Genomic DNA, 27,325 nt, shown 5'->3' with positions numbered 1-27,325 from the left:
CCTCAAAATGCACGGCTAGGTCCTTGAATGTATTCCATGACCCCCACATAATAAAGGCTCACAACTCCCCAGTTATAATCTTATACACAAGCATCTGAGGCCTTTCCAAAATACCCCTCTTGTCCAAAACAAGACATACTTTAGATTTGGGCCAAAGTAAGCCCTAACCTAACATGTTATCAACAGCTACAACGATAAGATTTGCCCTATTGATAATTCCCTGGTTACTGAATTTAATGTATAATGTATTGAAGCTCCTGTTCTTTCTCAAAGAAAAGTAAAAATTAAAGCTATTTCTGCACCTACTTTGTTGTTATGGCATCTTTATACCTGCAGATAAATTCTCGTTTGTGCATTTTGTTGGTGGTTTCTCGCTCCTTCTCTCTCTCTTTCTGCCCCTCCCTCCCTCTTAATTGTTGGAAACTTAAAATGAAAATGAATCAGCAATAGTGAATGCTGCACTTAAGGAAATGTATGATCTGGTTTATAATTTATGCACTGACTCCCGAAGGAACTTAAGTATTTAATTCCTAATTTATGAAGAAAGTATGAGTAACAGCATCTCTCAATTTGATTCAACTTGTTCATTTTACCCAATTTCACATCTAGATTTAGTTCTCACTCAACATTCATATCACCAGCAGCTGAATCCCTAGATGTGGAGCTGAAGTAAAATATTTGTGTTTACCCAAAATGCCTTATTTCTGGTTTCAAGACAAACCAGAGCAGAGTGTCTTTGATATTCTCAGAACACAGTAGTGTTCTACCTGATGGTAAACAGTATTAGACAAAGGACTGATTTCTCAGGGAGCTACAGGAGAAAGAAGAAAAGGGAGAGGAAGGTAATCACACAAGAGAAGTATTTTTTAATTTGATGAATTAGTAATCAACTAAATATTTCCAAAATGTTTTAGGGATCATTTTATTCATGTCTTTCCCAGGAGCACCCCTAATCTAAACTTCTCTCTCTGGCTTTGCAGAGTTGGCACTATCCATCCTTTCTAATCGTACCTTTCACTTCCCCCTACCCAATGCAAAGTGCCTGCCCCTCACACCTTGTAGCTGTGTGACTTGACCATCTAGGAGGTGTGCACATATGGGGAAGAACACTAGACTAGGAGGTGGTAAGCCTGGATTTTATTCCTCTCTCACTAATAACCTGGGTGACCTTAGCTATGTCACTTAACCTCCCTGAGCCTCAATTTCTTCATTTATAAGATGAGAGGGTTAGCTGGATACCATCTGATTATATCACTTCTTAAGAGCTTTCCCTAAGCCTACCTTACTAACCTAAATATTCTTTTAATTCCACAGTACTTATCATTTGATATAATATATATTTTACCCAATTTTTCTAAAATCCCTCCATTAGAATGCAAGCTGTGTGTGTGCAAGGATTTCTTCCCATTTTGTTCACTGCTGTATTTCCAGCATTTAAAGAAGTTCAAAGCATCATAGCCACTAAATAAGTATTTGTTGAATGAATTAATGTATTAAGGCATCATACATATTATTCTTCCTTAAAGATGCTCTGCAGGTTCATTTCCCCCATCAGACTGCTGACAACTCCAAACCCAAATCTCTCCTTTCCATGAACTTCTAATGCAATTACAGTTAGTTTACATACAGTTTAGCATTTAAGAATTATCTGAATATTTCAGATATATCAGCACCAACTTGTTTTGTTAAGAGTATACATTTCTCGGGGCACCTGGGTGGCTCAGTCGGTTAAGCGTCTACTTTTGGCTCAGGTCATGATCCCAGGGTCCTGGGATGGAGCCCCTCTTTGGGCTCCTTGCTGAGGGAGCCTGCTTCTCCCTCTGCACCCCCCCCCCCCCCCACGGCTCATGCTCTCTCTTGCTCACTCTGCTCTCTAATAAATAAATAAATCTTAAAAAAATAAAAAGAGTATACATTTCTCAAGGCCAAGGGCTATCACTTAGACCTAGTCTGCCACATATTTGCTGGGTATTTGATTAATTGGATTTAGGAAACATTTTTGCTTTGTGTTCAGCAACTAATTCAGGTTTCAGTCATCTGCACCTCTTATCTGCTAATCTCTGCATCTGTTCTCTGGCAAGGACTTATAAGGGTGATGAAACCACCCAAGAAACCACCCACACCTTGCCAAGTCTATGCAAGCAGCAAAGGAAAAAATCAGTCAAATATTTCCTTTGCCAGTTACTGTCAGTGAAAGCATATAGTATCTACTGGTAACACAGAGAGTATTGGGGGGGGGGTGTAAAGGGAGTTTTTTGGGAGAATCAGAATAAAAATGACTGTAAGGATCTTTTAAATAGGAGAAAGAAGTAGAGAACTTGACTCCACACAGAATTTTAAAAATAAAAAAGCATCCTAGACATTGTCTCTTCTCTTACCCTGTGTTTGTCTGAGAAAACTGAGGATCACAAAGTGAAGCAACTTGACTAAATGCACACAGATTATTAGTGAAAGTGCAATGAAATACTGCTCCTCAAATTCTTGTCTGGTAAACTGAATTTTCTCATTAAAGTTGTACAAGACACCCATTTGATTTGTAGTGGTGATCAAAAAGCTTTCTAAAATATAGCTGCAAGGATATAAAATATAATGAGACATATTACTTCTAAGTATAGCCGAGTTAAAGTAATTAATCTGCCTTTGATATTTTAGGGACATATTACTGAGCATCAATTATAACAGTAGCATACTGTAGATGTGAAAATTATAGGAGATAAAACTGAATTGTGCTAGGCCCTGACAATTGATTTGGGGGTATTTGGTTTGTGGGTTTGTTTTTTTTAAGTTCTTGTTTATTGGGGCACCTAGGTGGCTCAGTTGGTTAAGCGTCTGCCTTCGGCTCAGGTCATGATCCCAGGATCCTGGGATCAAGACCCAGGTCGGGTTCCCTGATCTGTAGGAAGTCTGCTTCTCCCTCTGCCCTTCCTCCCACTCATTATCTCAATTTCTCTCCCTCACTCTCTAACAAAATCTTTTTAAAAAATAAAAAATAAAAATAAAGGATCTTATTTATTTGAGAGAGAAAGAGAGCACACAAATGGGGGGAGGGGCGGAGGGAGAGGGAGAGGCAGACTTCCCGCTGAGCAGGGAGCCCAAAGAGGGGCTTGATCCCAGGACCCTGGGATCATGACCTGAGCCCAAGGCACACGCTTAACCAACTGAGCCACCCAGGTACCCTTGGGGACATTTGATTTTTATAATAAACTGGTTTTTTTAGATTTGCTTCTTTCTCCTACAAGTCAAATGCTTAAAAAATAATAATAATTAATTAATTAATTTAATTTGAAGTCCGAATAAGTTCATTTCCAGTCCTCGTTTTATAATCGCAAGAGTTGTTGTGTTTTTTTTTTTCAAATACAGGAAGTAACTATATTATGGCAGAAACTCTGACTTTGCTTTTACGAAAAAGTATAGTGAGCTAGTGAAATAGATCTTTATTGACTGTACTTCTACTTGCATCATCATAGACCACTGAATTTGGATGGGAATTTAAAGAACACCTTGTCCTATCCCCTCACGCACGAGGGAACTGAGGTCCAAAGAAGTTTCGGGACAAGCCCGAAGCCACTCAACCAGGTAGTGACAGGACCTCTAATAACATCTGGATGGTCAACTTCAGGACTGTAACCAAAGGCATCCTAGTTGCCAGGGAAGGCAACCTCCTGTAGGCAACCCGTATCTCTCAGTTCCTATGAACCAAGACCCACACCCACAGCTTCCCTGGGATTCCACTGGGATTCTACTTGCAAGCACTCAATTTCCAATTGCTGGGCATTGACCCGTGGGCCCTACAGAGGCTGCTAAGTGAGTGCTCTTGGTGTCCTGTGTCCTGTGTCCTTAACCCTTCCTGCTAAGTACCTCACCACACTGAAGCCACACCTGTGGAGTTCTGAGAAAAGCTCATTCTGTGCTCTAAACAATTTCTGAAGTGATTCCTGTGCAGGGGACGATGATCAATCCTGTCTGGACTTCACTTCAATCAGCTCGTTTCTTGAGCATTCCCTCACTGCACAGCACTCGCTGGAGAAGATCCGAGGGAGCCCCTGCTTCTGAAGGCTTGTGCTGCTATTGCTCAGCCAGTAAATGGTCTCAAGTTTGGCCTGAGAAGCAGGTCTTAATTTCACAGGTTAAAACTTACTTCGCCAGTGAAGTGGTTTTGCTTTGTTTAATTGAGTAACATCACAAGTGTAGGAGACCCATAAAAGCAGCTGGGTTGGGAGTCAGGGGTCTACACCTATCTCGATGAACTGATACAGACATCTTAAAAAGCAAACACCTGGAGCACTGACAGTGCACCAAACCCTTCTAAGAGCTTTTCGCTGACCAACTCATTAAATCTTGAGGAAAAACCCTTAGAGGAAGCTATTAATATCATCCCATTTTATAAGGGAAATTCAGGCACAGATACAGTAACTGGCCCGTTGTCACACAGCTAGGAAATGGAAGGCCAGGATTATGAACTCAGCAATTCACATTTTTACCACTCATATGGTAGGCATACCTACCACAGATAATTTGAAAAAAGAAATTGAAACAACCTTTTAGGGACGCCTGGGTGGCTCAGTCGGTTAAGCATCTGCCTTCGGCTCAGGTCATGATCTCAGGGCCCTGGAATTGAGTCCCGCATCGGGCTCTTTGCTTAGTGGGGAGCCTGCTTCTCCCTCTGCCCGTGCTCTCTCTTGTACCCTCTCTCTCTCTGACAAATAAATAATCTTTAAAACCTTTTAACCTCCATTTTCTAGGCATTTCAGATTAAAGTATTTAGGGTCTGAGATAATTATTTGAGCAACTGACCCAATAGCTAAAGACTCAGTCGTGCAGGGGCGCCTGGGTGGCTCAGTCGTTAAGCATCTGCCTTCAGCTCAGGTCATGGTCCCAGAGTCCTGGGATCAAGCCCCATGTCGGGCTCCCTGCTCAGCGGAGAGCCTGCTTCTCCCTCTCCCACTCCGCCTGCTTGTGTTCCCTCTCTCGCTGTGTCTCTCTCTGACAAATAAATAAAATCTTTAAAAAAAAAAAAAAGACTCAGTCATGCAATCATCTGACATTTGTTCTCATAGCTTACATTTTCACAGTTTTACAAAATAATCAAATGTATGAGAAATTTTCTATACTACTTGACCTTGATAAATTGAATATTTCACTAGCTACCTACTATGTGCCAGGCTCTGGAGCAATAACCCTTCCCAAGATGCTCACTCTCTTATTGGTGGGGACAGTATTTGAACATAGCAAAAAAAAATGCAACATAAGCAACCCGTGGTATATGCTGAATAGAGAGGCTAGCAGTAAGTGTAAAAAAAATTATTCCAGAAATAATTTGAGACTTGACCATTCTAAACACTAAGAAGTATAAAAACCTCTTGGGGGGCGCCTGGGTGGCTCAGGCGTTAAGCGTCTGCCTTCGGCTCAGGTCATGATCCCAGGGTCCTGGGATCAAGCCCCACATCCGGCTCCATGCTCTGCGGGAAGCCTGCTTCTCCCTCTCCCACTCCCCCTGCTTATGTTCCCTCTCTCGCTGTGTCTCTGTCAAATAAATAAATAAAACCTTTAAAAAAAAATAAAAATAAAAACCTCTTGGAATAACTCAAAATTAGAAAATTGTGAAGTGTTATATTTTCTATTATAATTGTGGTGCTATTACTTTTCAAATCTTGGTATAATCAAACATTTTACTAAATATATACTCTGATTAAAATACTTTGATTATGCTTTTAAAAGGATTTTAAATTGGATACCCGGTAGATATTTCCTTTGTTACTGAATAACATTCTATAAAAGCTTCAGGGCGTTTAATGTTTATACTATTTTGTCATGTCTGCTTTTCTTTAAAATATAATAAAGTAACATAAATCCCTTGGCTCTAATAGTAGCACGATTTTGAAATAAACCACACAAACACCAGAAATGCCCACATTCTTAACAAGTTAATTTCCTTCCTCTGTAAATGTACATTTTCTTGATTATTCTTCATGCATTAAATGTGTAGCATAACTCTGCTTAAGTCTGTTTGATATTCTGTTTTAATTTTATTTTGCACAATGGGTTAGTGATTATCTCTTATTCATCAGTAAACTATGGTTACTTTGAGTCTGCATATTTATAGTCATTTTCATTCCCAACTCATTCTCACTGAAATCTGTAAGAAAAAAAAACTCTAAAAAAATGTATCCATTGTTACAGACTGAATTGTGTCGTCCCCCCCCCATTCACATGTTAAAGCCTAAACCTCAGAGTGTGACTGTATTTGGAAGTTAAACCTGCAAAGAGATTATTAAGCTAAAACGAGGCCGTTGAGGTATGCCCTAATCCAGTCTGATTGGTGTCTTTTTAAGAGGAAATTAAGACACACCAGGATGTGTGCACACAGAGGAAAGACCGTGTGTGGACAGTGAGAAGGAGGCCATCTGCAAGCCAGGAAGAGGGCCCTCAACAAGGAACTGAATCTGCCAGCACCCTTTTCTTAGACTTCCAGCCTCCAGAACTGGGAGAAAATCATTTCTGCTGTTTAAGCCCCCAAGACTGTGGTCTTCTGTATTGCAGCCTAGCAAACTAACACCCACGGAAGGGCTTACTTTCCTCTCCCATCAGATCAGTTCCTTAGAGTCAGTGCTTTAAGAATTCTGGTTTGTCCATATTACCTTGTGTTCTGCCTTCCCCTCCATGTCAAATTCCCTCTCCTGTTCTTTATTCAGTCATGCCTAATTTTAAAATATAAGCTATAGCTCTGGTGAGAGGATCATTTCTGAAGCACATGCAGAAATGCTGACAACTTTTTTTTTTTTTTAGCAAGGACGGCATACTAGCTAGAGTGTCTCTCCAAAATTAAAAGCATTTGAGAGCTACTAGTTTTTGTCCTGATCGTTTTTATTACAAATGAAATTTACATCAATTATGTTTTTGTTTTTTAAAGATTTTATTTATTTATTTGCCAGAGAGAGAGAGAGAGAAAAAGAATACACAAGCGGCAGGGGGGGCGGGGGGGGGGGTCGGCCGGCAGAGGGAGAAGCAGACTCCCCACTGAGCAGGGAGCTCAACATGGGACTCGATCTCAGCACCCTGGGATCACGACCTGAGCTGAAGGCAGATGCTTCACCAACTGAGCCCCAAGTGTCCCAACACCAATTACATTTTTAAAAATCAAACAATATGTGTATAAAAAGTTAAAAATGGAAGCTACCCCTATTTGCTTACTATCCACCAAATCTTTCTCCAAAGAAATATTCGCTGTTGACAGTTTGGTGTGTAAAACTCCCTGCTTTAAGTGAAGCAACCTATTTTTTTTTTAAGATTTATTTATGTATTTGAGAGAGCAGGGGAGGGGGTGCACGAGGGGCAGACGGAGGGAGAGAGAATCCCAAGCAGCACCCACACTGAGCAGGGAGCCTGACTCAGGGCTCAATCCCACAACCCTGAGATCAGGACCCGAGCTGAAACCAAGAGTCGGATACCTAACTCACTGCACCACCCAGGTGCCCCAAGGGAGCAACCTTTTTAAAAACGTATTTGCAATACTCTACAGTGCTCTGTAGACTGCTCTGCGAAAGGCCTCACTCCCTGCCAAAAAGATACCTCCTTCATTTCCTTTTTTTTTTAAGATTTTTTTTTTAAGGGCACCTGGGTGGCTCAGTTGGTTAAGCGACTGCCTTCGGCTCAGGTCATGATCCTGGAGTCCCTGGATCGAGTCCCGCATCGGGCTCCCTGCTCGGCAGGGAGTCTGCTTCTCCCTCTGACCTCCCCCCCCCATGTGCTCTCTCTCATTCTCTCTCTCTCAGATAAATAAATAAAATCTTTAAAAAAAATAAAAATAAATTTAAAAAGATTTTTTTTTTAAGATTTTTTTTTTTATTGATTGATTTGACAGAGAGAGACAGCGAGAGAGGGAACACAAGCAGGGGGAGTGGGAGAGGGAGAAGCAGGCCTCCCGCAGAGCAGGGAGCCCGATGCGGGGCTCGATCCCAGGACGCTGGGATCATGACCTGAGCCGAAGGCAGACGCTAAACCACTGAGCCACCCAGGTGCCCCACCTCCTTCATTTCTAGAGACACAGACCCAGTCATGGCTTCATAACATGGGTATGTGCCACCCAGGGAAGAATATCAACCTTTACAGAAAGCCTTCCACAAAGTCCTAAGAAAAGAATCCTAGGATTGCTTAAACATGAGACTAGTAACTGTTACAACTTATTTTTTCCTAACACAATCTATCAACCCTTGTCGTTGAAAATTAAACAATAATATACTTCTCCCTCTGCTCCACAAAGCAATAACCTGTTTCCCTGGTGGATGATCAGAGGCCAAAGGGTGGGTAATTTATCACAGAAGAGAAATTGGGGGATTGCCAAGAGTAACAAAGGGGCAGTGATATCCTTGCTCCTCCTGCACAGCACCAGCTTAAATAAGGAAGAGCTATAAACTTTACCCCTGATTCGCAACCACACAAGACCAAGTTCAGTCCTAAAGCCAAGATGGCCAGCCAGATCCCACAACATATGTAGGATATAACAGATATACCATGTCAATCACCCTTTTTCATGTTCAAGAGCTATATAATCTGGGAATCAAAAGACTGCTATGTTATAATCTAATTGGTTTCTTCAACAACCTCGGACAATATTTTATACAGTTATGTAAATTAACATAGTACCAGGAACTAAAAGAAACCAAGACAGGTCTCAGGAAAAAGAAAAGTTCTGTATTTTTTAAAAAGAAATATATTTTTAAAAAGATTTATTTACTTGAGAGAGAGAGGGAGGGAGAGTTCACGCACATGCATGCGAGCGGGGGAGGGGCAGAGGGATAGGGAGAAGGAGGAGGTGGACTCCCCACTGAGCGCGGAGCCCAACGTGGGGCTTGATCCCACAACCCTGAGATCATGACCTGAGCTGAAATCGAGAGTTGGAGATTTAACCGACTGAGCCGCCCAGGCGCCCCTAAAAAGAAATAATTTACAGATTATTTTTCATGAGAATTATGTGTGTGTGCATGTGTCTGTTTGAAGCCTCTGTGTTCATTCTCATAATCAAGTGATAGCTCAGCCTATTTAACACTTGCTGGAAATGACACAGAGGAAATAGAAAGTAATATTAATAAACAGATGAGGAGTTAATGCAAATTTCATAGCTGCTAAACTGTTTGCAGGTTCAAGCTTATATATATGGAGAGGGTGACGGTGGCTTTACATATAAAGTGAAACATGAGAATTCAAAGGCAGTGCTTAGATGATATAAACGTATGTGTATTGGTATAAATAGAGAAGAGATTAATCGCATGGCTCATGTGGGGCACACATGCACATGTCTGTTAATTCAGATGGAAATAATCACTTTGGGTCGTGGAATCCTCAAATTGAAAACATCTTAAAGGTATTCTATTTCAGCCCCCCACCAAAAACTTGAACAGAATTCCCCCAGCTCCCTCTAGCTATCTCTTCAGAGAGAAGTTCACCGAGGAAACCTCTATATGAGCAGTTCTGACGACTAGAAATTTCTTTCTAGTTGAGCAGCACTCCTTTCCCCTATAACTTTCACTTATGCATTCAGTGTTTGGTCTACAAGCTAGCCCTAGAAAAACTCATTCCCCCATTCATTAGACAGCTACTGAACGTTTGTAGAAGACCCTCACGTTACCCCAAGGCTTCTCGTTACTATATGTTGAAAGTGATTTTCCCCTAAAAACAAACCAGATCACATCACTCCCTATTGGAAACGACTCTTCACCTATGAGATAATTTCCAAACTCCTTTGCATGGCAAGCATATGCCATGGCTCAAACCCAAGGAGTCTGTTTCTTACTTTTCTTACTAATACTAAACCCAAAATGAGGGTTCGTTATCTGCAGGCACCTATGCTCCAAAAGGTGAATCAAGAACCCAGGTATTGTCCATCTTGTGGCTGTGTTATCTCCTACAAGGGGCTTATAAGGTTGCCAGGAATATCTACAGTGAGATGGAGACGAGCTTGTAGGAGACTTTGAAGGGCCAGACCTAGAATGGTGCAAATCACTTCCACACACATTGTAACTGTGAGAGAACTCTATCACATGGCCTCACCTAACAGCAAGAAGGAAATTTGCGTACTCAGGAAAAAGAGGAAACAGCCTGGTGAGCAGCTAGCTACTCTCTGGTGAGTCCTTAACTTCTCCTTTCTGCCTCATATCCTACACTCTCTCTTAAGCAACTATATTCAAATCCAACCCAACCTCTTATCATTCCAAATCATATCAGATCCTCACTTAGCTTTATGCATGCTCTTTGCTACATGTAAGTTCCCTTACTTGTTTTGTAACCTCCTATTCATACTTGAAGTCCCAGTTCAAATATCACTCTGTTTCCCTGTTCTCCATCTCATTGCTCGGACTACTAGTGTTATCTTCTGCCTCCTGTGTTCCCACAAAACTTTACACATATAATGCACTATAAATTTTATATATTTATACATTAATACATAAAAACCTCATTGTATCAATCTCCTTTGTGTTACCTTCATTATCTTTACAACTCAAATTTTCCTTTTTTCATCTCCATAGGCCTTCCATTTTCTCTTATAGGACCATCAGCAAAAGCCTCCAAACTGATCTCCCTTTCTGACCATCTTACCATCCTCTGTACAGCTCCCAGAGCAATTTATCTAAATTGCAAATCATGCTGAGAACCTACTGAGAACCTTCTAACACCCTTAGCGCAGCTAACCTTAAAACTCAGAGGGTCTAGAGTATGACTCCAGTAAGTCTAGAGTAGGGTTCAGGAAGCTGCAGTTTTAATAAGTGCCCAAATGATTTGGATGTGAGAGGCTGGTAGGCGATGTTTTGAGAAATACTGAGTTACAGAATAAAATCTAAAAGTCTTAGCATGGGAAGCCTGGGTGGCTCGGTTGGTTAAGCACCTGCCTTCGGCTCAGGTCATGATCCCAGTGTCCTGGGATCGAGTCCTGCATCAGGCTCCCTGCTCAGAGGAGAGCCTGCTTCTCCCTCTGCCTGCTATTCCCCCAGTTTGTGTGCTTATGCTTTCTCTCTCTCTAAAAAAAAAAAAAGAAGAAGAAAGAGTCTAAGAGGTCACACTAATATAAACAAACACATAAATAAATGTCAGAGGGCGCCTGGGTGGCTCAGATGGTTAAGCGTCTGCCTTTGGCTCAGGTCATGATCCCGGGGTCCTGGATCGAGTCCCGCATCGGGCTCCCTGCTAGGTGGGGAGCCTGCTTCTCCCTCTGCCTCTGCCTCTCTCTCTCTCTCTCTGACTCTCATGAATAAGTAAATAAAACATTTAAAAATAATAATAATAAATAAATAAATAAATAAATAAATGTCAGAGAAAGGAAAGCTCTTTAAAAAAAAATAAAAGTCTTGGCATGCCATACATTCTATCAATAACAAATTACACATACGTCCCTGTATATATGTTACAATTTCAGTCCAGTGGCACTTCTCTACATGTTCTTCCCTATATTCCGATTGATCCTCTCCGTGTGGTCTTCCTAACAGATTTCTACTCATTCTTGAAAATGCTGCTTAAATATCATCTGTACTGGAGCCGTCCCAGTCCCTCCCTGCTCAGAGCAGAATTAATCTCTTCCTCCATATAATTTCTGTCTTGTAAATACTTTTATTTTTACATATATCACATTGACATAGACACCACCAGCTTGGACTGAAAGTTACAGTGTTTCACCTAGCTACCACAATAATACAGATCATACCCATAAGATTGCCAAGATAAATAAGCTAAGGGTGATCCTTTGAAAAGCTAGATCCATTCTACCAGGTCAGTTCCAGAGATTTTGCGATCAAGGGGTGTGTTTTGAGCTAGATGTTTCCTGTTCCGGTTACACAAACTGCACCACCCCTATGTTAAACACCATGTGTCTAGGTCCACAGTAAGAAAACCTAGAAAGGACTGAAGGATGAAAAAATATTTTACTACATGTTTTTGTTTTTTAAAAAAAGATTCCATTTACCTATTTGAGAGAGAGAGAGAGAGAGAGCACAAGTGGAAGGAGGGGAGAGGGAAAAGCAGACTCCACACTAAGCAGGGAGCCAGACAAGGGGCTCGATCCCAGGACCCCGAGACCATGACCAGAGCCAAAATCAGACACTTAACCAATTGAGCCACCCAGGCGCCCCTATTTGATTACATGTTTTTAGAAACTGAGGTCATGCAATGTAGAAGGGTTGTCTTAGGTAACTGCTTCAATTACCAACATTTGCAGAATGTCTTTCTCCAAAAAAGACATTTATCCTCTAGAGCAATATTACTGAAGTGTACTCCAGGGACTACTGCATGCATCAGCATCACCCACATGCTCATGAAAATGCAAATGCTGACATGGAACACTACATCAAAAACTAATGATGTAGGGGTGCCTGGGTGGCTCAGTCGTTAAGCGCCTGCCTTCGGCTCAGGTCATGATCCCAGGGTCCTGGGATCGAGCCCCGCATGGGACTCCCTGCTCCGCGGGAAGCCTGCTTCTTCCTCTTTCACTCCCCCTGCTCGTGTTCCTCTCTCGCTGTGTCTCTCTCCGTCAAATAAATAAATAAAATCTTTAAAAAAAAAAAAAAAACTAATGATGTAATGTATGGTGGCTAACATAACAATAAAAAATTTTTAAAAAAAAGAAAATGCAAATGCTGATTCAGTGAACCTTAGCTGGGCCCCTCGAATCTGTGTCTAATCCATATTTACATACACTATCACTTAGGTGCCTGCATTATAGGTTATACTATTATGGCTTGCATAACTGAGTAATTACAAAGTTATGTGGTTTGACAGCCAAATGACATCAAGCCATTTCAAAAGAGAGATGTTCGGTCAGAATTATAAATCCACTATTTTACTTTATGAGGACAGTAACACGTTAAACACGTATAAACCTTTCAAAATCTTCCCTGCTTCATAATTCAAAAACTTAGTGCTGGGTCTCATAACTAAATTGGTCAAAGCAAGGTCAATTTTCTTCTTCAAAGGTTTTAGCACACAAAAAGGTCTTTAAACTTAAACTGGAAGTGAGCACAAGGACAGTGGGTACCGATATGTTTCTTGACCTAGGTGTTAGTTGTGTTCTCTTTGTGAAAATTCATCAAGCTAAACAACTGTGATATGTGAACATTTCTATAAACAGAGTACCCTTCAAAAAAATTTATTTGATCTTTTAAAATATACAACCTTTTGGGGCGCCTGGGTGGCTCAGTTGGTTAAGCGGCTGCCTTCAGCTCAGGTCATGATCCCAGGGCCCTGGGATCGAGCCCCACATCGAGCTCCCTGCTTGGCGGGGAGCCTGCTTCTCCCTCTCCCTCTGTCTGCCGCTCTGCCTACTTGTGCTCTCTCTCTCCCTCTCTGTTAAATAAATAAAAATCTAAAAAAAAAAATATATATATACAACCTTTTTAGGAGTTTTATAAAAACATGATATTTCTTACCTTTCAAGTTATTAACCTTCAGTGTTGATGGCTATTGAACTTTAATGGTCATTCTTATATACATTGCTTTTGAGGAATATAAATAGATGCAAGCCTTTTGGAAAGCAATTTGACAATCAATACTTGGCCAAAGGTTTTAAAACAATCAGGGGCGCCTGGGTGACTCAGTCGGTTAGGCGTCTGCCTTTGGCTCAGGTCGTGGTCCCAGTGTCCTAGGATCAAGCCCCACATCGGGCTCCCTACTCTGCGGGAAGCCTGCTTCTCCCTCTCCCATTCCCCCTTCTTGTGTTTCCTCTCTCGCTGTGTCTCTCTCTGTCAAATAAATGGATAAAATCTTTGGAAAAAAATAAAATAAAAAATAAAACAATCATACACCCATTGGCCTAGTAATTCCACCTTTCAGAATCTAGCCCAAGAAAATAATCTTTAATATGGGAAAACTTAACTCCCAATATCCAAAATATAAACCCATATAAATAATCACAATAGGGGAACTATTAAGTAAATTGCAATACATTCATATGACAATATTTATACACTGGTGGTAAAAGTAAAAAGGAAAGCAATAAAATGATGGATAAAAATTCTTGATGCAAGTGGTGAAAGGCAAAAAGAGCTCCTAAGTGTCTCCTAATATTCTATGTAAGCTTGGTATATACACAGATGCTCCCATTATTATCATCATTTAAACTATACATATATTTTATATTTTAATATATTTATATATGCTATATTTTATAATTTATATTTTTTGATATAATCTGGAACAAATAATGTATACCAAAAGTTTACTAACATGAAAAATGCTCATGTCATAATGGTAAGTTCAAAAAAGGACATAAAATTGATTATAAATTATAGTAGATAGATTATGCAAAAGAAAGTTGGAATCGTCAGTACAAAGACAAAGAAGTCATCTCAACTACTATTTGACATTGTGCTGAAGATCCCAGTAAAGAATTCCTCTAGAAAAACGAAGAAGGGGGCACCTGGGTGACTCAGTTGGTTGAGCGACTGCCTTCGGCTCAGGTCATGATCCTGGAGTCCCTGGATCGAGTCCCACATCGGGCTCCCTGCTCGGCAGGGAGCCTGCTTCTCCCTTTGACCCTCCCCCCTCTCATGTGCTCTTTCTCTCTCTCTCATTCTCTCTGTCTCAAATAAATAAATAAAATCTTTAAAAAATAAAAAAAGAAAAGAAAAAAAAGAAAAACGAAGAAGGAAAACATCTAAACTGATATTCTTTTCATGTGATATAATTACGTATCTAGAACTTTCAAGACAATCAACTAACATGGTAACAATTCAGTAATCTGACCAAAAATTGTCCTAGGGGTGCCTGGATGGCTCAGTCGGTTCAGCGTCTGATTCTTGACTCCATCTCAGGTTGTGATCTCAGAGTCCTGAGATCTGCCCCGCATCGTGGATGGAGCCTGCTTGGGATTCTCTCTCTCCCTCTCCCTGTGCCCCTCCCCTTCCCCCCACTCCTGTTCTCTCTCTTAAAAAAAAAAATTGTCCTTGGGATGCCTGGGTGGCTCAGTCGGTTAAGCGTCTGCCTTCGGCTCAGGTTATGATCCCAGAGTCCTGGGATGGAGTCCCACATCGGGCTCCTTGCTGAGCAAGGAGCCTGCTTCTCCCTCTGCCTGCCTCTGTCTCTCTGTCTCTGATAAATAAATAAAATCTTAAAAAAAAAAAAAAGTGTCCTAGAGACCAGCTGTAATAATAACAGCTAACAGTTTCTTGAGAGCTATTTACCAGTTACTGTACTAAGTACTTTTTAATGTGTTTACTATTTAATTCTGAGGGAGATTAGTATTATTATCCTGATTTAATTTATTTTTTTGTCCTGATTTTAAAGATTGAAAACACTCAAAGAAAGAGACAGGTTAAGAAACTTATGTAAAGTCACACAGCTAGTAAATGACAGAGCCTGACAGAGTCTGTGTACACAACCATGATATTATCTTGCCCTAACAATAAGCCATTAGAAATGTAATAGATCACAGGATCCTATTCATAAATCAAGAATCATTAAAAACACAAACAAAAAAATAAAAAAAAAAACCCAAAGAGCTCTAGGGATAAATGTGACAAAAGAAAGTCATATTTTTGAAATTTTAAAACAAGACCAGATTGTTAGACTAAATATTACATTATATGTATGTTGATTCTCCAAAATAACAACAAAAAACGGCAGGGGAGGAGGGGTGCTGTCTTAAAACCAAAGAAAGTAAGCCTTGCCCTCCAGATAGTCTCCTCCACAGGCCAGTCAGAGACGTCCCTGAAGCTAGAACTGCAAGGTGCTCCATTCACACAAAGAGCTCAAATCCAGGAACCTGGCTCAGCTACTTTGAGGAAAGGGTGTAAGGAGATCCCAAACAATGGCACGCCAAAGAATGAAGTGTTCTGCTTCACTGCCACCCGGGAACCAAAGCAAGAGCGTGACAGCCCAGCCAACATTCACCAAGGTGCGGTCGGTGCAACATTTGGCCACCGTTTTCCTGGTACAGAGACCTCCGGGATTACAATTCTCCAGCTACACAAAAATAAACGAGCTTTCCCTGAGTCCCAGAGGGCCTGAGCAGAGTTAGCAGGATCAGACTGCCACTATCACTTCCATTCACATCAATGTTGTTTTTTTGATTTGTTTGGTTTTTTTTAAGATTTTATCTATTTATTTGCCAGAGAGAGAGACAGACAGACAGAGAGAGCACAAGCAGGGGGAGCGGCAGGCAGAGGAAGAAGCAGGCTCCCCACTGAGCAGGGAGCCCAACGCAGGACTTGATCCCAGGACCCCGGGATCATGACCTGAGCCGAAGGCAGACGCCTAACAACTGAGCCACCCAGGCATCCCCACATCAATGTTGTTGAGCTGAAGTCAACCACAGGTGTTCTCCAATCCAGCTCTCCCTGCTTACAGATAAGCAAACTGAGGTCCAGAACAGGCTTCTCTTCCTAGGTCACAAAATTATTTTAAGCCAGAACCAGAGAGCTACTATCTCTCTACCCCATGTTTCCTGATGATGAGTCTGAGTATATATATATTCAAATTACTGCAACCTATTTATCTTTCTCAATCTTCAGATACTCACCTACCACCCTCATGATTTTGCCATATCTATATGTTATTTCTACTATTATTCACTGTATATTTTCTTTAAATCTACTTATTTTTCACATACACAAACCTAGCTTCAGTCTAAGCAACAGTATCCATAAAACCATGAATGAGATATGCATTTTCCTAACACATAAAAATAAATACATATCTACTGTAACTACAATGTTTGTCTCTGAACCACTCCCCCAAATAATAAATTATCCTTTGCATATTAGGAAAGATCCCCTGAGTGAATTCCAAGGAATTCTAATCTGTATTATGTTAATAGGTATTACTGATGAAAGAATGCATGATCATATAAACCTGGGGGAAGTTAACTAAAACAAAGTTAAACAGTTTTGAATTTTTTAAATTGTCAGACATCTCGGGGCCTTTTATAACAATATGCAATGAGACTTTCTAACAGGGGAATAGAGTACAGCATCTCCAAAATGTATTTGACCAGGAAAGCCTTTCTCCTAGTCAGGATCGGTATTGAAAACAGGTTCTATGCTGTATTAATTTTCAAAAAGTTAGCTTTTCTTTTTGAGTCCATAAATTATACAAATAGATATTGTAAATAATAATTTATACTGTATCCCTATTAGCATATTCAAAATACTTTTATAGTAGTAAAAAAGACTAGGTAGGAAAACATAATATTTCCTCTTGTCATTCTCGAAGGGTTGGTCTCTCCAAAAGGTAACTCAGCTTGTCCAGAATGAAACACCTGCAATGATATTGGGCATTCTAAAAGATTATAAATAACTTCTAACAAGTCATCCAAATCTTCTACATTATTAATAGTAGTTAATAACACACACGCTTTCCATTCAGGTTTGTATTTGTTGCCTTCAGGGCTTGTAGATGGAACTTCAAGAGCGACATGCCCGTAACATCAGATTTGATCTATGGGTGTGACTCTGAGAAAATGTGCACCTGATTTACCACCCAGTCATTTTCTTTTTTTTTCTTTCTCTTTCTCTCCTTGGTCCTTCCCCTCCTTTCCTTTTTCCCACACTCCCCCATTCAAATGCTTTGATATAAAACACTGAATTTTGGGGCACCTGAGTGGCTCAGTCATTAAGTGTCTGCCTCTGGCTCAGGTCATGATCCCAGGGTCCTGGGATGGAGCCCCGCATCGGGCTCCCTGCTGGGCGGGAAGCCTGCTTCTCCCTCTCCCACTCCCCCTGCTTGGGTTCCCTCTCTCGCTGTGTCTCTCTATCAAATAAATAAAATCTTTAAAAAAAAAAAACCACTGAATTTTTGTCTTCTTTAGGCATTCTTATCTTTACGTGTTTGTGTTATCATGGAGAAAATACCCATAGTTACTAAGCTAATGGTTTTTTAATTATTTATTATCTGAGTGTAGTTGACAATGTTACGTTAGTTTCAGGTGTACAACACAGAGATTCAGCTTCTCTACACGTTATACTCTGCTCACCACAAATGTAGCTACCATCTGTCACCATAACATGCTGCCACAATGTCACTGACCATATTCCCTCTGCTGTGTCTTTTATTCCTGTGACTTATTTATTCCATGACAGGAAGCCTGTATCTCCCACAGCCCTTCACCCGTTTTGCCCGTCCCCTACCACCCTTCCCTCTGGCTACCACCTTTGTTCTCTGTACTTATAGGTCTGATTCTGCTTTTTGTTTGTTTTAAACTAATGTTTTAAAGCCAAAGTATATGAACATTTCTTCTACTGTATTTTCAAATAAAACTAAGAACTAAGACTCAAAGCAAAGAAAATGCTAATACCCTTTCTTCAGTATTCATTTTAATGAAATTGAGTATTAAATGCTGATGTGTTGAGAAGAAAATGTTTCTTCATCCAATCATACACCAATTCAAACCATTCTGAATATATTACTCTTAAATACTATTTCCCAACAACCAAAGTTTCAATATATTCTTCCTCCACACCTTACAGAGGTTATCAACTTATCAAGTGAATTTTTTTAAGATTTATTTATTTATTTGAAAAAGAGAGATAGAGGGAACAGGGGGAGGGGCAGAGGGAGAGGGAGACAAACAGACTCCCCGCTGAGTAGGATGAGCCCTAAGTGGGGCTCGATGCCATGACCCTGAAATCATGACCTGAGCCAAAATCAGGAGTTGGACACTTAACTGACTGAGCCACCCAGGTGGCCCTCAAGTGAATTTTTATTCTATAGAATGTGTTCTGTTCTCTTGTTCAGAAATATTTATTTAACTACAAAGCTCTATTCTTCTGAGGTTCCTCACCAAACACTGGAGGTCAGGAAAACATTTAGGAAAATGATTCACTCTTTCAAGTATACACATCTAACACTGATGCACTGCAGCATAACCAGCCTGAATAAGCTCAATCCTCTGGAATTTAAGGTAGGTACAAACTGAGACTAAAAATGGAGTTTTCTCCTCTCTCCAGTTCTACAATTATAAACAGCACTGCATTCATAATGAATAAATAAATAGCATTTTACCCTTTTGATAAAGGAGATAAACAAGAGTTCAATTTGTAGAAATGTAATTAAAAATATATATCCTACTTTATACAAGTGAGAACTGTTAAAATACACAAAAGCAAAAGATAAAATAGATATAATTAATAAATGTTTGATCCTTTAGGGAAATAGTCCCAAAGGGCTCTATTATTTTAGCAAACTTCCATGCTATAGGTCTTAAATAATTCAATTTTCCAAATATTCATTTTTGTGTACATTTAGACATCATAGTATCTACTGAATAAAGTTAAGTTAGGTTTTAATGATTGTAATTCATCTTTTTTTCAATCATTTACTCCCTACTTGGCTCCCAAAATTCTATTTGAGGTCCTGGAAGATTTAGCCAGTTAGAGCTAAAAACATTCAGACTTAAATGCCACAGTTTGACCCAAGCACATCTGTCTCTGCCTCTTCAGTTTGTGCCCTGCTACTCCCTGACTTGCAAATGTGGGTATTCTGCATAAAGTCATTTATTACACTAGTAAGATACATTCCAGACATTCTTGAAGTATCTAATAGGTGAATATGCTTTGCAAGACCCTCTATCTTGTGTGAGATTTTTTTTCTAGTTACATATTTAATGATCATGATCTCTCTCCTGCTATACCCATTCACACTCTCTTTATACAAAGTGTGACCTTCAAAGCAAAAAATCCCGATAAAAGGTCTTCATAGCCCTTCCATAATCTAGGCAAAAAGGACCACATGCACATGTCGTCACCATCTATTAGGTCTCTTAAAGCCAACTCCGTACACATCACATGCTAGATCGAGCATGGCAAATGAGTTTCATTTCTTGTGCCATTGCTAGTAAATTGGTGGTGGACCCTTAAAGGAAAGAGTGATGCTATTGATTAGCAATGTCTGTAATGAGTCTAGAAAGACAAAAAGGGACAGATGATCTATTTCTCCCCCCATCCCCATCCCTGAGTTATGCTAATCTTTCTTGATTATGCCCATTCCCACACCACCTCCCATAAAAGAGAGGTACCAAATGAATGGCAGATTTTCTTACTGACTTTACATCCTGATAGAGCTGCAGAGGCAATAATGCCAACTTCCTTGGAAGTTTACCATTAGTTTATTTAAGATAAATATAAAGGGCTTAGTATAACATATGGCTTATACTTTATACTTGATCAATGCTTTTTCATCTTTGGACACCACTGTCTGCTATTAGCTCAATCTAAGCAGGAAAGTTGATTTGGGCCCTGTCTGTTAACAGAGTAAGCCAGAGCTTCATAAAGAAGTATTTGATCAGGGCGCCTGGGTGGCTAGGTTGTTAAGTGTCTGCCTTTGGCTCAGGTCATGATCCCAGGGTCCTGAGATTGAGTCCCGCATCAGGCTCCCTGCTCTGCGGGAAGCCTGCTTCTCCCTCTCCCACTCCCCCTGCTTGTGTTCCCTCTCTCGCTGTCTCTCTCTCTGTCAAATAAATAAATAATGTTAAAAAAAAAAAAAGGAAGTATTCGATCATTTAAATGTCAGAAATTGTTATCGATCCCCTTGCAAGTTGCAGAAGTGATAACCTACTCCACATAAAGTAGAAAATTAAAATAAGTGCCTATAAACTCAAATCAGAAACTGTGAATTTTCTACTTCCTGCTTTTTGCACTTGCTTCTTGGGGGCACAGGGATGGCAGGTGTTTAGACTGAATATACCACTATTATTCAGAGAAGTTTTACCTGTATCCTTTATTAAAATGTGGTAGCCTTTTTGTTTGTTTTTTAAGGGATGGGCTGAGGTGTTTAGGAGTGGGCCCCTGCCCAGTGCTGGGGAAGGAGACTCTGTAATTCAATGGTCAATAACTTGCACTCTCCATCACAGCACTTATGAGCTCTGTGACCTTGAAAAATTGGGGTGCCTGACTGGCTCAGTCAGTGGAGCATGCAACTTGATCTTGGGGTTGTGAGTATGAGCCGCACATTGAGTGTACAGATTACTTAAAAATAAAATCTTTTAAAAAAAAATTACTTAACTTCTCTGTTTCAGTACCCTAATTTGTAACATAGGTAAAAAAATTCACCAAAAACACTGTGCACGTTGCCTGGTACATGGTAAGTGCTTAATAAATGTTAGCTATTGATATTGTTGATAGGGAAATGGAAAGGGTGGGGAGAAAAAGAAAAAGGAAAGATCTGCTTGGCTTCTTTCAGAAGGTGTCTAGAATCTTGGTTGTCTAGATCCCAGGGTTTGTGGATTTAAGGCTCAACAGGGGACGGCTATTCTCGGGAGGCGTGGTGGGGACCCATTGTTGCAGAGCAGGAGGGGGAATGTGTAAAGGAAATCTCTCAACAGTGAGCCTTCATTTGAATTATAGGAAAGCTTTTATCATTATTATGGATGGAAGGGGGAAATGAGATGTTAGCATTTGCCCAAAGTTTAAAATGCCACTACAATTAACACATTAGCTCAGGGATTATAGACTTGATACTGGCTCTGCAAGGGAAATGATTCCCTCAAATTTCTAAAAATTAACAAGAGCTCCACAAACCTCCACACAGCAGTGTAGGGGTTACTTGGGCAGAACTGATAAATTCCTGAAAGAGGAATTTCTGGTAACTACAGCTCTTCTAAAGCTACAGATCTCAGGCCTCTTTCTCTAAGAGTGGTGTTTGTGCAAATCAGTAAAACAGCAGATGCAACCCTCTAACCCTCTTGTACAGATCTCATCTTAGAAAAACACCAGGAGGGGAGCCTGGCTGGCTCAGTTGGAGGAAAATCTGACTCTTGATCTTGGGGTCATGAGTTCGAGCCCCACACTGGGTGTAGAGATTACTTAAATAAATAAAACTTTAAAAAAAATAACGAAAAAAACGCAAGGGAAAAGAAGTCAATGCAAAAACACATTTTGTTGAGGTCCTAAGAAAGTAAACTAGCCCTTAAAAACTGCAAGGGAGGGACTCCTGCGTGGCTCAGTCGTTAAGGTGTCTGCCTTCTGCTCAGGTCATGATCTCAGGGTCCTGGGGTGGAGCCCTCATCGGGCTCTCTGCTCTGCAGGAAGCCTGCTTCTCCCTCTCCCACTCGCCTTGCTTGTGTTCGCTCTCTAGCTGTGTCTCTGTCAAATAAATAAAATCTTAAAAAAAAAAAAAAAAAAACAAGGGAAAATCCTTGAAAAATACAAATAACTGAGATTTTAAAAATATATCTTTAAACCTTTCCTCTGTTAAGACTCAATGTTGGCAAAGCTAAAAGATTTGCTTTGGGGTTAAAAACTGAACGGTCTGCCACCTCAGCCAAAAAGAGAGATCCCCGGAGTTTCTCTGACAACCTAGGATTTATGGACACTTCATAAAAATGGGCATTTCTAGCACCACACCTTCAAGTTCAGGTGACCGCACAGAGTTGTAAGAAACTAAAGGAGTCTGTAAACAGGATCTCCAAAATTATGGGCGTCCAGGTAAAAACCTTATCTAGCGTATATCCTCCTCCTCAAGAGGAAAATCTATTTTATTTCTTTTCTTTTGGGGGGATTTTTTTAAAGTGTTCAATTTGGGAAACAAAAGATGAGATGCAAGCCAGGAAAAGGAAGACAAAACTAAGTAATTCTTTTTATAGTTTGTTTGGCAGCAAAAAAGCATTTTAATCCATAGGTAGAATACTCAGGTAAGAACTGCTATCAAAGTTTAAATTAGGGGCACCTGGCTGGCTCGGTCTGTAGAGCATGCAACTCTTGATCTCGGGGTTTTGAGTTCAAGCCCCACATAGGGTATAGACATTACTTAAAAATAAAATAATTTTTAAAAAACCAATAAAGTCTAAATTAAACATATGTAGTTTAGAGTGAATTGCACTTTAGACAATGCACTGCCACTGTTCTTTTAAAAAACACGCAATACTGGTGTAATATGATCGAGATGAAGACAAATCATTAACACAGCAAGACAATTTTGAGAAGTATATCCTGTTCTTTCAGCTAATAAAATTTCACAAAATTTTTTACTTCTTAACAATTGATACCTTATACTAATTCATGATTGAGAGAAAAAAATCCATAGTTGATGCTCTGCCCTCACATGAGATAACCTCAAAATGTACTTGCTTTTCTTCTATTAGATTCAATGAATGAATCTTTCTGCAAAAATGCTTTAGGTAAATTTTATAGCTCTTTTTAATATATAATCTATTATCTTATAGGAAAACAGACACTCAAAATAACTTGGCCTCAGAAAATCATATTTAAAATTGCTTTTTTTATGTGAATAATCTAATCTCATTTCTTGTTAGATCAAACACTGTAGCTCTTAAAAAAAAAAAAAAAAAAAAGATTAAGTTTTCCTGTAAAATTAGCTGTCCATCTAATTCATTTACTTTGAAGAAGGTGACCTGCCTCAGACTTTCATATCTCCAGACCTTCTTAAACTACAGTAGAGTTTCGATTCGGAACTTCAGCGTGCTTTGTGATTAACACCCATTAAGCTGGAGGTCAAGGAGCAGGCCAGGCCAGAGACTAAATTTTGGCTTGAATTTCAACAAATGGAAATCCTACTTCATTTTGCCCTCTGCTCCCCAATTAAGAGCTCTGAACTTCTGTTGCAGGGGTTCACTAAGCATCATACACACTCAAGCAATGGATTCTCTCAAGTCACAGGTTCCTCCTTTCAATTGGCCTAGACTGATGCCTCAGAGAGATAGGTGGGTGTGAGAAGAAACTGAAATATAAATCAGAATGTCCATCTTCCTATAGAAAAGACTCCTGAACTAGTAAGGCTTTCCCTCTCCACATAAATCCTCAAGAATGGGCAACACTAAGTAATCAATCCGCTTTCTTTGCCCATTGGCCTACCCACAATGGCAGTGCAGTAGAAATACTTGAGAAAAAAGAGGGGAAAAATAAAAAAGGTAGAAAGCCATCACTTTGAGGAGTAAAACCGCTGGAGAAGGAAGCAACCTGAAGGAGTCAGATGATGGCAACCAGCCTTGACAGCAGTTAATTTATCACCACAAGATGTTGGCGAGTTAAGCACAGGACTGACGTGTACAAACTCCAGGCACTAGACTCAGCCTAAAATTCGTCAGAAAATGGTAATAATTGGGGACCACACATTTGAAATATACCACTAAAAAGGGAGGGCAGTCATTGGAGGGCCACAATCACAATGGTGACCTCTCCTCATGCCCAAGGTCAGGTTAATGCCACACTTGTCATCCACTGAACCAACTGAGTGAACACATGGCAGGCAAATGTGTCCAAGGGCACTGTGTTATTTGCACCAGACAGATGCCTTTTTCACTGTTTTTAGTATTCACATCGCCTGTCAGGAAAGAGGGACAGCAAACACAATTTGCTCAGATTTGCTACGTGAATGTTACTGCTTTACGAATGCTCCAAGGTCTGGCCAGGTTAGGCTTAGGAAGCAATCCAGGCCAGATCTGATGTATCCTGCTGCCTTCCTCCCAGTTTTTACCTCTTCCTTACCCATTCCTTTGATCCAAGGAGGATTCAACTTAGTCAAAGGGAATGTGGTTGGTTGCCTCCAAGCAGCCTTTGCTTTTTTTTTTTTTTTATTTGAGAGAGAGAGAGAGTGAGAGAGAGAGCGCAAGAGGGAGTAGGGTTAGAGGGAGAAGCAGACTCCCCGCCGAGCAGGGAGCCTGATGTGGGATTTGATCCCGGGACTCCAGGATCATGACCTGAGCCGAAGGCAGTCGCCTAACCAACTGAGCCACCCAGGCGCCCCAGCCTTTGCTTTTAAACAGGTTCCCACCCTCGGGTACTTACTCAAAAGGGTAGTCAAATAATTAGCTAAAACAGAGCAATCACACTGATCACTCAGGCAATTCTTAGACTAGTTCAAATCTCCAAAGAGGATTTAACAACAGTTCTAAAGAATTGAACCCAGGGGACGCCTGGGTGGCTCAGTCGGTTAAGCGTCTGACTTTGGCTCAGGTCATGATCCCAGTGTCCTGGGATCGAGTCCCGCATCAGGCTCCCTGCTCTTTGGGGAGCCTGCTTCTCCCTCTGCCTGCTGCTTCCCCTGTTCATGCTCTTTCGCTCTTTCTCTGACAAATAAATAAATAAATCTTAAAAAAAAAAAAAAAAGAATTGAACCCAGGTCTTCCAATGCAGAGAAGTAGGAATTGAGGTGAAAACTGCAAGGGAGGATAGAAAACAATTTTTAGAATAAAAATCTCTTCATTAAAATATACAAACAATGACAAGAACTGTCTACATGTTCATGAAAATCCTTCATTTCCTTTTGCAATGTAGATTCCTGGCAGAGTGTAAGGGCAATTGAACTACAATGTCCCAGTTTTCCAAATTAAGAAAATAAAATAATTGTTTCCCTAACCTTCAAATTCTACTTCTGAAGGCTAAACTTAAGCTTTAAGAATCACACACCAAAAGAGGGTACAGGTAAATCTCGTTAAATTTTTTTCATCTGCTGTCCTGGTTTCTCAGCTATATCAATCTTCCTAGAACTACTGTGGAAAGAAAATTTAAAGGACCAGTAAAAAAAGATAGTTCCATTGATAAGAAGCCCAGCTTATCAATGACATGCTAAAACCTGTAACCTCACTAATCATTTCAGCAGTGTGCCTCATTTGTTATATTTAATATACTCTTCATCCTTAAAATTTTAACAAGTACCAGGATGCCTGGATGGCTCAGTCAGTTAAACATCTGCTTTCAGCTCAGCTCATGATCCCACGGTCCCGGTCCTGGGATGGAGCCCTGCATTGGGCTCCTTGCTCAGCGGGGAGCCTGCTTCTCCCTCTGCCTGTCACTCCCCCTGCTTGTGTACTCTCTTTCTCTCTCTCCCTCTGACAAATAAATAAAGTCTTAAAAAAAAAAAAATTTAACAAGTACCAATCCTGTTTTCCATTTGAGAAACTTCAAATGGAAAGAAAACTGGAAAAAATATTTTTATTAACATAAAATGAGTGTAAGTGGAACTCCCCACCCTCCCCTTCATATATTTACTGATAACCACCTGACAGGGTAATGGTGATATAATGTGGTTAGGGAAGAAGGGGGGTAGGGTCTGCAGTTTCCTTTTTCTAGTGTTGACTTGTTTTCAGTGCTGACACAACCAACCCTAGAGGTTACTACTCAAAGAAAGCATAGACAACAGAAGTGGTTATTAGGGTGATTGAGAGAAGACTGAGAAACTGACCAATTGCCCGCAATTATTTTTATAGATTCCTTCCAAATCGCTGATATTCATGAGGAAATAGCATAAACAATAGAATAATGCTATATTAATATATCCATATGGTATCTTTAAGAGTGATTCCAAGTATTTCATGTCCTGTAATTAGCTGAAGTCTGGAATGCCCTCTCTGGTTCTCCTACTGCTCATTTGTTACTGTGCCATTTGACAGTAACAGGAGAACCAGATCAATTCTTAGGAGGTTTGTTTATTCATGAAATAACATTTAAGGAATGAATACCCGCTTATCACATAAAAGAATCGAGTTATTTGCTTAATCTATAAGGAGATGCAATATGTTAAAATGCATGTATCCGGCCCTCGGAAACAGATTTTTCTAGGAATTTAAAAGGCCCACAAAATCTCTTAATGGTTTAAAAAAACAAAACAAAACAAAAAAACGGCGAAGCAGTTATAATTACACCATGGAGTTTTGCAATCGTTTCTTCTTTGTTTTCAGTCCTGATTTTAGAAACCAGAGTACAAAGAAGTGAATAATGAGTTTACAAAAACACTGTTCCCACCACCAAATAAATCAAACTGTTACTTAAATTAAAAAAAGGTAGAGCAATGAGGCGGTTCCAAGTTAATCGTGGAGATAATGACTGTTGAATTCCTTCACTGGAAAAACTTTCAACTCCCCGTCGCACCCTCCATCTGCCAGCCGTTCAAAGGATTCGTGGTGAAAGTATCCAACGTGAAGACAACAGGGCCAAGGCTCGAAGCTCAGGCTGCCTTCTTACTGGGAGGAGTAGTTCCCAGGAGGAGGAGAAAGATCTCCGCGGTTACACAGCCCTCCCACCCTAACTCTCCCACGTGGTACCTGCGGGTCATGTCTCCACCCACGCAGGGCTCCGCCACCAGCGTCGGGTGAGGCTGTGGTCCCGTCTCTCTTTTTTCTTTCCTTTTTTTTTTTTTTTTTTTTTTTTTTTGCCCGGGGATGCCCAACAGAGCGAAGCCCACAGCCCGGGCACTGCCAACCAACTAATTTCCTGGCTGGACTGTAATAACTTTCGAAGGATAAATTCTTCGTTGTTTCCCCTGCCCAAACCTGGCCCGCGCCCGCCCATCCACCCGCCCCGTCCGCTGCGCTCTCCCGACTTCGAACCCGGGGCCGCGCGCGCGCACCGCACCTCTCCACCCTACCTCCCCCGGGGCCGCGCGCGCGCGCACACAC

At 40.6% G+C, this 27,325-nt stretch overlaps 1 long non-coding RNA gene across 2 annotated transcripts in view; it reads right to left on the bottom strand.

Moving 5' to 3' along the window:
• LOC135365440 (uncharacterized) overlaps positions 1-27,325 on the bottom strand; it is a 105,989-nt gene that overhangs the window by 78,366 nt on the left and 298 nt on the right. The gene's annotated exons all lie outside the window — the stretch shown is intronic.

This window comes from Mirounga angustirostris, unplaced genomic scaffold, assembly GCF_029215605.1.
Source record: "Mirounga angustirostris isolate CCGP_5_RB_7025 unplaced genomic scaffold, mMirAng1.0.hap1 SCAF_7, whole genome shotgun sequence".
NCBI classification, from domain to species: Eukaryota; Metazoa; Chordata; class Mammalia; order Carnivora; family Phocidae; genus Mirounga; species Mirounga angustirostris.
The sequence above is the reverse complement of the archived record's forward strand: the minus strand, read 5'-3'. Positions and strand labels throughout refer to the sequence as shown.